Source organism: Rhamphochromis longiceps, linkage group LG8, assembly GCF_057381845.1.
Source record: "Rhamphochromis longiceps isolate RC_006_pf linkage group LG8, R_longiceps_female_GT1.1, whole genome shotgun sequence".
Classification (NCBI taxonomy): Eukaryota; Metazoa; Chordata; class Actinopteri; order Cichliformes; family Cichlidae; genus Rhamphochromis; species Rhamphochromis longiceps.
Genome location: NC_140564.1, coordinates 14,140,511 through 14,154,671, shown reverse-complemented (window position 1 = coordinate 14,154,671; position 14,161 = coordinate 14,140,511). Strand labels below are relative to the sequence as shown.

The window sequence follows — 14,161 nt, the reverse complement described above, 5'->3', positions numbered from 1 at the left end:
TTTTTCAGAGGTGACAGGGACGAAGGTCCTGATCCCCTGAGGTCCAGTCCACAGCTGATGAATCTGGCTACAGCAGAGCGTCAAGTCTCTGATGGAAAAGGAGGTTGGGCTAGAGCTTAATGTAGAGAAGTACTGGCTACTGGTATGCAGCCTGGACTTGTCCCACTAAGGCGGGCAGGGATGGGTATACTTGAATCCCGCGGTTCAGTCCCTGTTTGTTAGGGTTTTCCCTGAAAAAAAGAGAGGGTTATTTCTCTGCACTTTTGGGTGGGGCAGCAGATCCTTTTTATATGATAAATGGCAGTTCAGTGAATCAGTCTTTCTTGAAGTTGCCCTACTGGGGACTCCATTCTCCTGCTGGGCCACTTCAATGCTCGTCCCAATCTTTTGTGTGGAAAGACGCCAGTCACACGAATACAAGGGCGAACAAGACCGAGATGGACTGTCAATGCAAGAACGGTACTTTGATGCTAAAAGAGGCTAAACCATTAACAAAGGTCCAACAAGAGCCAACAAGAAAAAACAACAACCCAAAAGTCAGAAAAGTGAAAAAGAAAACACAGACCAAGAGAGAGATAATAAAGGAACAGGCAAACGGAATCAAGACAATAACGAGTGTGAGAAAAGTAACACAGAAGGCAAGAGAAAGCACAAAAAGTCACAAGAAGAACCTGCAAAAAAAAGCAGTAAACTGTAAAAAGGGACCAAGAATAAACTCAAAGAGACCGAGAGATCAGACAGGATGAACATGGAAAAGGAAGATACCTGAGAAAGATGAGAGCAAAAACGCAGCTATAAACCGGATCAACACAAAGACAATGACAACAGGCACACATGGATTGAGCAGTCATCTATTTTTTAACAGTTGGAGGGTGTTTACTGCAATTCTGAGGGCAGGATTAGTGAAGAGCTATGTGCAGAGGCTGAAGCATCCTGCCTATTACACTGCAGTGTCTTGTTGTCTTTCTCTACACGTTTTAAATACAAAAGAGGCAGAGTGTGGGTGCAGAGAATTTAGAGTCATTAAAAGGCTCTTTTTATGAGTAAAGTAACATATACTTGTTTTTTACCTAGCAAAGAGTGACTGAGCGCTCCAGAGACCATTTCAATATCTATGCTCATTGCTTCCATTTCATTATTTATATCCTTCTGGGATATCGTTTGATCACTGCAATCTCCAAGCATATCTGAGATGCAATTATAACACTGAAAAAAGGGCCTGTTTGCATTTGTATGCATGTGAAAGCTGCCACAGATGATGAAAGATGTGACTGCTGAGCATGATGCGAAAGCAAAAATTGCAATTTAATTTTGAATACTTAAACCCAAAGATATATGGACCTCATTGTCATGCTAAAAACAAACTGAGGATTAAGTTAATCTTAACTCCCCCCATCTCTAAAGCCGTTGATCTAAACTAATATCACAATCAGGCACACGCCAAGACAGAAATTATATTTATCTCCATCTCATTCACAAGCCTCGACAAACAACAGTGTAGTCTATTCAGATCCATGAACTGATGAATCACATACTGCATGCTGGCTGCCCAGAATCAAAGCAAGGCTGTTCACTTTATAAAAAAAAAAAAAAAAAGACTTTTGATGAACTTCATTTTCTTCCTCCATCCCAGTTTTTGTGATGCATCTTTATGGATTTGGTTTTTTTTTTAAAAACAAGAAAATTTTAACATTTGATTTATTAGGTTTGTGCTGTTTTCAGATTGCACTTGGGATTTTTCCATTCATCCATTCGCTTATGCAAAGTGGGGTCAGGAGAGGGGTCGGCCTATCCTAGCTGTTATAGGGAAAGGGGGGGGGGGATAGTCTAACACAGGGCTAACACGGAGACAGCTATCCAAAGCTCACATTCACAACTGCTTTTTTTTTTTTTTTTAAAGAACGGCCAGCTAGCCTAACCCATGCAAACTCCTAACCAGGTCAAAGTTCCGGTGCATTTGGACCCCAGACCTTACCCCTGTGAGGTATCCACTAACCACTGTATCCCCGTGCCTAAGATGTAGAGATTTAATAATTGGGGGGGGGGGGTATTCATTCCTCAGCTGATAAATTAAAATGCAGAAGCTAAGTTGCCCTGATTTTCTGCTCTGAGTTGCTGCAGAATATGCTGCTCAGCCCACAAACCATTTCACCTTCATCAGTATTCTGCCTCTGATGTGGTACAGCTTGCTTGAAAGACAGGTAAAGCCTGTGTCTTCCCCCAGAGGAAGAAAGAGAGGCACAGCTAAGGACTTTAGAGACCTCTCCTTATGCTCTGCAAAGGTATTTGGCCAACACAAAAGAGACTAGTGGAGTGAAGATGAGAAGGCTGTTAGTATGTGGTTAGTATGAAAAACCCTCTGCAGCATCCCTCATCTCCTGAGTTGTTCCACTCTCTGCCTCTGCTCATCCTTCTGTCTTCTGTCTACTATCATCAGGAAACGCGTCATGTCAATACTGCTTTCATGCTGCTGCAAAAGACTGAATTCAATATTATTTCTAAGCACATTTGATTCGTTTACGAACTGTGCTCTGCAAGCTTAAATTCTTTTTCAGCTGCAAACTTCTACAAACTTGTAAGTTCAGGTGTAAGATGTATTGGAATAGTTTTAAATCGACTGCAGACTGAAATGACTTTTCATAGTAGAGCACTCAGGATTTTACAACTAGAAATCACTGCAATGCTTGGCAAAACACAAATTAATTGCATTTATTTCAATTGGATCTGCATCCAGAGTGGGAATGTCAGGAAAGTCCTAGGTTTGCAGAAGGAAATAATGAATGTTAGCTAAAAACTATAGGTGTTCTGCAATACTGTGTTTGTTCAGCAATACATTTTTGTTACTTCTTAGCAGAACAGGAAATATGTGACAGCATAAGTGAAGTAGGTTGCTGGATTCATGGACTCATCAGACAAGTCCCCCCAAAAGGCAGAAGACGGACAGGACGAGGCAAGATAGTATTACTTGAGTGGGTGAAAAACAGGCTGCTTAAAGTACCAAAAGAAAAACTTCTCAACAAATATGAGTTGATCTAAAACCAAAGCTGGCACATAAGAAGCAGGATTAAGTTGTTTATAGAGCCGGGCTGTTATCACATTGCACATTAACAAGCCGAACGCACAGACACCAGACAAACATGCACTCTCACACACAGAGGCACACGTACAGAGGGGAGTTCAGAGGAACAGCCACACGACTGGTGATTTGCTGCGAAGGGAGGGGGTGAAGTGCTCTGAGGCGGCGATAAAGAGATAGAGATTTGCTGGTTTGCTGGTGGCACTTATTCAGCAGAGAGTTGCTGCGGCTTCTCAAAGGCTCCATGGGGTTTCGAATGAAAAGGCTCCAAACAAGCGTGGATAGTTATCTGTGTAAGACTCTAAATATTCATATCCAAATCCCAGCAGTGCTCCAAAAAATAAAAATAAAACTCATAATCAAGCCGAGACATATCACTCAAAACAGATTACTCCCACATGTTTGGAGACTCGATTTGAAACTAGACAAGAAGAATGCTTCTTTTGTTCTGTGCAGCATACTTGGGTTCCTTGAAAGGCACTCCAAGCTAAATTATTATTACTATTATTTTCACAGAGATGCTGGTGAGCAGCACTGCAACTTGTTTTCCTCTGTAGCTGTTATTTTGGTGCACTTTCGCAGCATTTACTCCACGACTCCACACTTACCGACTACACCTGCTCTGTTGTCTGAAATTTGTGGTGGCACTGTAGCGCTGACCTTTGCAGCATCTTGTAATATCACTTATCAAAGAATAACTGCTCATCCCTCTGTACTCACTGGGAAGATGTAAGGCAGTGGATAAAGCCAGGAGGATTATAAAGACATTAGTTTTCAATCTTGACATTCTTTTCCTTGTGCCCACCAATTAATTCTAATTATGTTCTATGTCACTGTGCAATTATCCCACAGCGACTCTGCAGTGAACGCTGTTCTCCAATAAAATCTACCACGGAAAACTGGAGCTGTCATATAAACAAAAGTACTGAAATCTTCTGTTTGTAGCACAGAAAAATTACAGAGAACTCAATAAGAGATTACAGGATTCTGACCCATTTATCTGACTAAGCTTTGATAGAGAAAAAGGAAAACTCTTGTAAAAGTATTCCAAGCATCTTCCATGGATGTTCCACAGGCTTCCATAAATTCTCCGCCTAGCGAGCAAGGACATTAGCCTGCTGAATCATACCCATATACACCGTGCATGCCGTAATTCCCACTAACTGGACTGGTTGATTTCATGCACACATGAATGAGTTTTAATTAAAAGCAAAAATCATATTTTTAAATGTTCCTCATTAGTAGTATTTAGTTCACATAATGGGTTGGATTCATAACTCATTTGATGAATCAGTGTTTATAACTTTGCTTTCTGTAGAGATAACATGGTCTCTGATTTTTAGGGTCAGTCTGTTTTAAGTAATTTGCAAGTAAAGCACTGATCTGAGTCTATGCTTTTCATTTTAATTATCATATAGATTTAGAGAGGATATAAACTAAAAATAGGTTGTAAATTAAAAGAGTTTAAATGATCCAAACATTTGGACCACTGTGGGTTAATAAAAACAAAACAAAACTTAAAACCTGCTGAACTTTACCCTCGACTATCATGATTTGTGTCTCATTAAATACATCTGGCAGTAGTTCAAACACAAATGCGATCGACTCTAAATTATAAACCTAAATATAGAATTTTTGCAGCTTTACTCCATCCATGTGAGGCTGGAAGCATTTATTAAACACAATATTAAATATTGTACGACTTAGACATCTGATTAATTGCTGAAACTGTCTGTGTGTGCGCGCACTGCCGAGAAAAGCCACACACTAACTTTTTCGTTATGAATGATCTTGTGGACAAAATGCAAACTTATCACTCATGCTAACAATTTACTTGGTTGGCATATAAATTTAATAGTCTGTGAAGACTGCAACTCTAATTTAAAACCAAAGCACATCTGTTTTATCTAAACGTGAGCATCATTTTCATAAACAAATCATCAGAAAACTGATGAATATGTCTTGTTGATTAAATATGAAGAAACAACATGACCTGCGTTTCTTATTTATTATTGTGACTAAACATTTTATTCTCATAACTATGAATGATCTTACTGTGTTCTGGGCAGACTCATCTGTAATAAAGACGTCTGTGACCTTAAAAAACAAAAAAAACCAAAAAAACAATCCTTACTTAAAAATTGGCCTTGAAGGAAAGAAGCTGATGTACAACGTCACAGAGCAAAAGCCATATATTTAATATGTAAGGCAATTGTTCTGACAGCTCTGTAATTAAACTGATCATAAGATAAGATGTACTGTAATCAATCAAACTGACTGCTTTTTAATCTGATTAATAAACTCCAGTTATTAATCAGAGCACGAGAACCTGTAGTTAAAGCAGAGGCAAATGTGTATCTGAGGTTGTTTAGCTGCTCTTGAAATTCTCCACCCAGTGCCATTAACTGTGGAAATACAACAAAAAGACAGAAGAAAAAATAACTTAATAAGGAGCACAGGGAGTGCACGTTCTCTATCAAGGTTACCTACTGCAAACTTCAAACAAATTTATCTAAATACTACAATGTCTGGTACAGTTCATTTATGGTTCACAACAGTTCTACATTTTTCTGATGCTGCATAGGGCTGTTCAATATAACGATATATATTGGATGACGATATAAAAACATCTATCGTTTCATTTTACGCTATCGTTTGTTTCGTGGTGTCGCAAAATAAACTGTTTACGGCAATATTTTTTTCATCGTTTTGATGGTCACTGTAGTGGCTATATTGATTTCTTAAAGTTCTCTCTTTCTCTTATATTTAATATAACCACACTACGGTCGGACAAGCGCCTGTTTTTATGCGTTGTGGTTAGCAACAACGACGGTAACACCATCGCATGTCCGCTTGTTTATGTTCCACACAAACCTTTCACAATAAAGCTCAAGATCCTGTTGAGACTTTTCAAAATAAACTGAATCACGTGAAAGAGCAGATTATTTACGGATGAGAAGTAAAAAAGAGCCGCCAGGTGCTAAAAAATAAATAAATCTTAGACTCAAACGTTAGAACAGGCTTTTCCCCGCAGCGCGGCGTGTAATAAATACTCACAAAGAAACAGCGGCCGTTACAACTTATGTCTAAAAATGTATAGTTTCATGCATCTGTTAAAACACTCGATCTGCATACTATTACTATGCTACTAGCAGCAGGTGCCTTTTAAACTTAACCTGCAGAGTGTTTAATTCAATTATTTGCCACAGACGGAGCAGTTTTAATAACAGGAAATGTAAAAACTGAAATGTTCAAAATGCTCATGGACATGAAGGACAAAAATAAAAAGAGAAAGGACACAAGTGACAGATGCTCCAACAATTTCATTATCAGCTCCATGTGTGGGAAACCACGTAGGCTGGCTGTCGCAGGGCACTGATGAACTGAGCCAATGTTGTTATTGCTACTAAAGTATGCTTGTAAGCCTCCACCTCCTACCCAGAGTGCACTGCAGCAACTGTGGGAGGTGTGAAATCGGCGGAACTGCCGCTGGTATCCGACATACAGCTGTAGTAATTAAAAACCACCCCCTTTAAACAAGTCCACAGTCACTCAACCTCAAACTCTCCGTCTGTCATTCAAAACACAAACACGCGCTTAACTTCAAAACTTTCCTCCTGTGCTTTGTGATGCACAAACCTGATTGTCACGCTACATCACAGCACCGTCAGACACTGGCGAGGCAAAAACATGCGAGTAAAACAGCAGCGGACATAACAAATGGGATACATGTCTGTACCCAACATCTGCTCGCAGCTGCCCAGACTGTTTCGCTCCTGACACCAGGCAGCATGTTAAAGTAAGTCGGCACTGGGTTATTGTCAGCACGGGCAGTCACACGGTAAATGAGTGGCTAATAGAGCACCAGGTCATGCACGGGCTGAAAGGCACGCAGGCGGACGAGCTCGTAACAGATGTAATCTGTTACGAGCAGATGAGTTTGCCAGTGCATCGTTGCAGGAAAGGAGACTCCTTGCAGCTTCACATACAAGTAAGCCGATGTGGTTGAAAGATAGCAAGATACATGATGAGAGACCATGAGGTAAGAGAGGCGATGAATCTCCAGATGTCTCGCTTAAAGCCTTCCAACTCCCTCTGACTCGTCTCTATTCACACCCCATACCCACTCTCTCTCTCTCTCAACTTAATCCAGTCTCAGAGACGGCGCCTCACTCCATTACAAAGCTTCGAGAGGATTGAACCAAATATCAGAACTGTCCTCCTTAAATTGAGTTGCTCTCAAATTTTCCACACAATGCCTCAGTTGCCTGAAAGACTGAAAATCCCTCAGTAAGCTCATTCCCGATCCTTTCTGAAGGTGATTTGATAGTTGAAACAAGTACAAAATCTCAGCTTCCATGTAGATTTACAGAATAGAGCTATTTTGGGTAACATTTAAAGACTCTCTGAGAGCAGCAAATGTGCAATATTTATGAAACAATCTCAGTGCGCAGTGTTATTGGGATTTTAAATAAAGCTCATAAGAACTTAAAGTTCTTTATTTTACATGTATGTGGGGTGCTTTATGTGATGCAGGAAAACAGTGATCTCTGAAAGTTGAAATGTATGTTTTTCTTTTTAAATTTTCAAACTCAGGTACCGCTGAGAAATGTTCTTACTCTTCCTCTGGGCTGGGAATTTTCTTTTTTAATTCAATTAAAAATATGGCTTTCAGTGACTGTTAAAACAATATAAGATAATCAAGACAAACGTATTCTTGTTCTTCAGTCATTTTTGTAACGACGCTCTCATTTTGTTTTGTGCTTCAAGGTCTGGGGATCGCTTGGCTCTGCAGCAGTGTCTGCAGCCTCTCCTTAGCTGCTCAGTTTTTCTCCACCAGAGATGATGGTGGTCAACAAAATCAACAAAATTTATGAAAAGAAACAAAAGCTCTAACAGATTTTTTAGCGGAAAAAATGGACGATCAGTCGAATAAAATAACTGTCATCTCCTCGGTCGTATGATTTTTGCCATAACCGAGCAGCTGTCAATCAAAAACACTGACAAGCAGTGAGCAGGTCATCTTCTTTAAGGCGCTGCTCTTTTCTTGGGTTGTTGAACCTTGGTGGTTATCACTGACCATTTTGTTTACCCACTTATTCTTAATGTTCCTGTATTTATATTTAGTTCTGTGACTCCTCAAACATGCCGCGTGCTCTTGCTGTCCATGTGCAGCATCTTGGTGTGAATGCATGTGTGTAGAAACTGTACTGAACACTGAGCAGCACTTAGCTGTTGTAGGTCAGCTACTAATCGGAAGGCTGGTGGTTTAATCTCTGGCTGCTGCAGTCAAATATAACCCCAAGTTGCTCTCCAATGTATCCATCAGTATAAGTGTGTTTAAATGCTAGAAAGCACTTAAAAGCATGATTCTTGTATGAATCGGTGTGAATGAGGCAAGCTGTATAAGGCACTTTGAGTGCTTAGAATGAGTAGAAAAGCACTATATGAGAACCCAACAATTTAGTAATGTAACACAACAGTACAACAATCAAAAAATGACTATTAGAGCTAGCAATGAAAGTACCTGAGTACATATTTTCATTCCTCACCTGAGTCTGAGTTAAGTGTAAAAACATTTTTTTCCCCACTAAAAGCTAGAAGGCTGTGGTTTCATGCATTTTTTTAAAAGAATTTGGGAACTGCTCAGAACAGCCGAATAACATTTAACTGGTGTGTGAAAATCATGTTTATCTATTTGTTTTGTGACATTTTAACAGCTTGCAGCGAACACAACCAAACACAGAAATGTTTGGGTTATCAAATCTTGCAACAAAATGGCAAACGCTCCAACAAACGCTTCGATTTGGTTGCCTGAAAGCCAAAAAACGTCTCCGATGGGAATCCACACCCCGCTGGAGTGCTTTCCCACTTCAGCAGCGCCCTTCCATATTTATCTTTGGGAAAGGCGGATGATGACACCCAGCAGGCTCTGGCACTCCGCGAGATGATTAAAATGTTCATTAACACCGATCCGTCCAGGTGATGAAATCTGTCACACACCCCTGCTGCGCCCACATGGAATCGCCTGCGAGATATGACGCTGCCGACGCATAAATCTATACGCGCGCGCACAAAGGTGCCGCACTCACTCCGACGTTGACCACCTGGCCCCACCTGTGACAAACAATACGCAATGTCACCTCTCTCGTGCCAGGTAAATAAGCAGTGTGTTAAATCCATTGTCATATACACACATACAAACAGACCACCCTCTGCTGAAAGTCCCTCACACCTCTGAGACAGTAAACATGCCCAAGCTGTTGGATGAAGACCTAAAAGGCTAAACAATGCGAGCTGCTGCCTGGCTTCTCTTCTGATGATCTGAAGCTCCGGCTGTACGTGTGGGCACAATTAAGTTCAATTCACATAGAGAATGACTCATCATTTGCGCTTTTTACGGTGGGCCTACAGGGACGCAAATAACTTTATAACATAAACCACACCAGTTACAACAGTTTCATATCCACCTACAGCCGCTAATGCACAGTTTAATTTAGTCTCCTCACACTAACGTCCGTATACACCACGTCTCACCTACACTCACACGGGGGGATATGATACTCGAAAAGACAATTAGCACAAATACGAGAGTATATTATGTAAATGTGCACACATATGCACAAAAAACACATAGCTAAACACAAATTTTCAAATTATGACTCCCCTCTTGTCACTGTGACCTGCTTTCCACACATTAACCCCCCCAAACACACTCAGCAGCTTATTTGTTAACAACTAATCAAAGTCCACCTCCATATTAACACACACACACACAAATCAAAAAGTTTGTACTGGCACGGCTTCACACTTTTATGCATACAGAAGGCAGGTTTATGCAGACAAACAAAAGCACAGGGCACACACACACACGGCTGACAGCTCTCAGCAAGATGACCGACCTCCCCGGGGCCCTACAAGGGCAAAGTGTAGCACACACAGGGCCAGCGAATGCAGATCTATGTGTGTAATGAATAAGTTACACACTCCTATTAGGCCAGGCAGCAGTGACAAATGCCTCTCATTCACTCATTAGGCTGCTGGCTGTCAGAGGAAGGAGAAGGGAGCAAGGCACAGCAAGGGAAGCTTATTGGGTTTTAAATGGCCATGTAATCCATTTCCTTATTGGAGATGAATAAGCTGCTGTCCACGGTGGGTTTATTTATGGGCGAATTAAACACGTACGCAGAGACAGGCAAAACGTAGAATGAATCAAAGTGCCGGGATGCCATCCGTGTAAAATTCGTGGACGGAAAACACAGCTGACATGCAAAAGTGAGAAAAAAAAAGAAGTCAAAAATGAGGAGGTGTAGGGGATTGGACAGAACGGGCTGTAGAAAAGTAGGAATCATTATATTGCAGTTGCAGAGGTGGGCTGGAGGATTGTAGGAGTCACGCTGTAAATATTTTTGAATCATGAAGGGACTCATTGTGCTTTACTTTTGTTTCTGTCATGTGTATACGATTATATGTATTTTATTGTATTCTATATATTCTTATGTCAAACTTTGTCATGAATAAAAAGCGTGTTCTCCCATCTGGTCTCTACTTTTTAAATTTTCATTTATTGTCTGCTATACCTGCAAATAGATCGGCAAGTCGGTGCTCTGGGAATCCATCCTACCCGTTGTTTCTATGCATGCGCACAACACAAAATTAACTGGCGAACCCTCCTACCTTTGAGAATATGGGCTACAAACATACTCTGACGGGTAAAATTAAGTGCCAAACCGTCCTACCTTTGAGAATATGAGCTAGAAACATACTCTGATGGGCAAAGTTAAGCGGCAAACCGTCATACCTACTTAAATTTGTGCTGGAATTTCTCTGTGACAGCAGAAATGTGCATAAACTACTTACGGTGGGACGTTTTGCCAAAGTAGGATGGTTTGTCAGGGTTCAATAATCTTGAAGACACACCTCTTGCACCAAGCTTCACCTACCAACTGTTAAGACTAGCCAGCCAATCAGAAAAGAGCTGGCTTAAAGAGAGCTAAAGAAGGTAACCCCTTCACGTTTATAAGTCCCAATATGTCCGGCATAAACCTAACATAGCAGTTCCATGATTTCTACCAGGAAATCCTGAAGAAGAATATCTGGATATCGGTTCATGTCCTAAAGCTTAAGCACACTTGAGTTATGCAGAAAGACAATGAGATAAGCAGACAAGTATGATGCTTCAGCGCGACCTTAGAATGGCTCAAAAACCCTCCAGTGTGGCTGAATTTTAAAAAAAATCTTCAAAGAAGAGTGGGTCAAAATTCCAGTTCTTGCTGCCAAAGGTGGTACAGCCAGTTATTAGGTTTAACTGGCAATTATTTTTCCCACATAGAGCCAGGTAGGCTTGAATAGCTTTTTTTCCTTAATAAATGAAATCAGCCAGTTTCACCGGCCCACAGGGGACCATCAGTTATCTTAGTGGTGCTGAAACTCCCAGAATCCCCACATCTGCCCAGATTCATTTACTGCCCCCCTCGGAGAGGCCGTTCCCTCAGGTAAAGGAGTCAGTCAAACATCAGCGAGTCGACCAGCCATAAAACCTCCACCTGGGACAATGAAACAATATCGCACGTCAAGTGAGAAAGCATCCATGTTCCGGGAAATGTAAAGTTTTAGTAATTCAGTCAAGCCCCTGATTTCATCATGTGACTTCACACCACAGCAATCCATCACAGTGCCAGCATTAACTCACTATTTTTCACCCGCTCACTACAGTTAAGAACAGACTGCCACCACCAGAGCTTTCTTTTTGAAGTCACCTGTATAGTTGGAGAGAAGAGCCACATGCTTTAATAAAGACTAGCTTGACAATAGTTTATGAGATATGTCAGTGTGCATTACAGTATTTTTGGCATTTTGTTGTGCGTTTGCCACAATGACAATAAAATGATTCTGATCCTGATATGTTCCACGACGCAGGTCACTGCACTGCTTGGTGCCTGTAGCACAGAAATTCAGAACAAATGTACTCAAAACCAAACTAGATATGCTCGAGTCAAATCAGTTCTGAGTAACCTAGATGCATCACATTCCCCAAGTAAGGCCACAAACAAATAGATTGTAATTGGGTCAGTTTAATGGGGTTGTGTAGCGCCCCACTGTATTGGTCTGGGTATTAGATTACCCTCAGAGGATCCGAATATACTTTCCCTTAGCTTAAAGTGTGTATGGCATCATAACCGTCGCCAGCGGCATCTCTCCGTTTGGTTGGCTTCACTTTCAAGCAGGTCCTTTTATCCCTGACTCTATTCAGATCCAATCTGACTAATCCCTTTCCCTTTCATTTTGGATCTCTATATTCACGCAGGTCAGATTCAGATACGTTACAGTGATTCAAGAGGGTGACGCTAAAACTGAAAGAATGAATTTGGGGTTTTTGCATATCTTACAAATGTCTTAAAGCCAAAGCAAAAACTAGCTTTCAATCTCACTACTGTAAATATATTATTTGAAAATCACTGAGAGATTTAGATTCTCCGCTGAGAATCTAAATCTCTCATTGATGCTTGTCAGGGAAAGGGTTTTTTCCCCCCTCTTTTCCCTCACCTGCGTAACGCCCGCGAGAAATAGATTTAGACCTCAAATGTTCGTTCACTAGGAGAACTTCCAGGAATGAATGGTAGTGATTGGTCATTAGACTGTATTTTTATACATTTATAGAGCTGTTACGGAAACACAACCTCTTTGACACATGTTAGAGAGGTTCAGCATCACTACAAATGGTGATGAACCCGATAATGTTAGTAGTAAACCATGTTCTTGACACTAAAAAAATCCAGGGATAAACCAGAAGTGAACCTCATCAAGCCCCAAATCCTGCAAGTAACGTCCACAGAATGACAAAAACTAACCAAAGGAAAACTTCCACCTAGAGCTGGGCGATATGAGATTTATTCATATCACGATATGTTTTTTTCATTTCAGGCGATAACGATATCTATCACGATATAAGCCAAATAACTATATTTGTAAGATTTAAATGTGCCGTTGCTCACAAGTAAAATGTGAAATAATCAGCAGCTTGTTTTTATTTAAATATTTATTTCCCATAATAAGTTCAACAGGGTAGATGTACTTAAGGAACATGAGACTTTTTCAGATAAATAAAGGCAAATATTGCAAACTACAAAAGAAAGGCAGCCGCTAAAGCGTTTAAGTTTCAAAATAGAACAAACGAAACAGACTAAATTGTCAATTCCACTTAGAAACAAAATATTAATTCTAAAAATAAATCTTAGTTTGTTTTACAGAAGAACAGACAAAACTGACTAACTTTTGTCAATATCAAATAAACTGAGAACTAAAAGGAAATTCTCAATCTCTCCTTGTTGTATAGCTGAGCTTTTCAAACAGTTTTAACAGTTACTTTAGTCTGACAAAAGCCGAATGACGAATTAGCGCTTCCAGTCAGAGACTGAGGCTACGTCCACACGTACACGGGTATTGTTGAAAACGGAGATTTTCCGTTTTAAAAAATAATCCCGTCCACACATAAAGGGAGAAATGAAGGAAAACGCTGCTATGAACATGCCAAAGCAGCAGGTGGCGCTAGATTCCTAACCGTGCAGAAATGTTGGCCAATCAGAAGTCTAGAAGCCTCGGTGGGAAAAAGTAAACAAAGCTGGGGCATAGAAGCAGAACCGAGTCGTATGTGTGGAGGGACAGTAACTGTGTGTATATGTAAGCATTTAAACACTGCAGAGAGTAGAATTAACAGTAACACTATTGTAGAAATTCATTTCACCGAAACAATAACGTGGCGCACAGTGTGACGCATGCACCAGTTTATTGTATTTCCAGACTTGCTTTCGGCACAATTTACAGTGCAGCTACTCTGTTTTTTGTCAGACTTGAAATAGCCGAAATACCTTCACACTACGGAACTTCTATGGCTCTTCCGTTCGACAATCTCTCCGGCATTGGAACCATCATCTGTTTTCTCTTCGGTCACGCTCGGTTGATTTTTCTAGTCGGCACACTCATTTCCTCCATTACGCGCTGGCTCCATTACCCGCTGGCTGCTTCCCAAACAAACACACGTGCGGCTTGGCACTTGTGCTGTACGTAACAAGTCACGCAACGTGA

General features: G+C 40.7%; 1 protein-coding gene across 1 annotated transcript in view; it reads right to left on the bottom strand.

Annotated features, from left to right (window-relative positions):
* The window catches only part of snx29 (sorting nexin 29), a 147,880-nt gene that overhangs the window by 98,566 nt on the left and 35,153 nt on the right, over window positions 1-14,161 (bottom strand). The window lies entirely within an intron of this gene.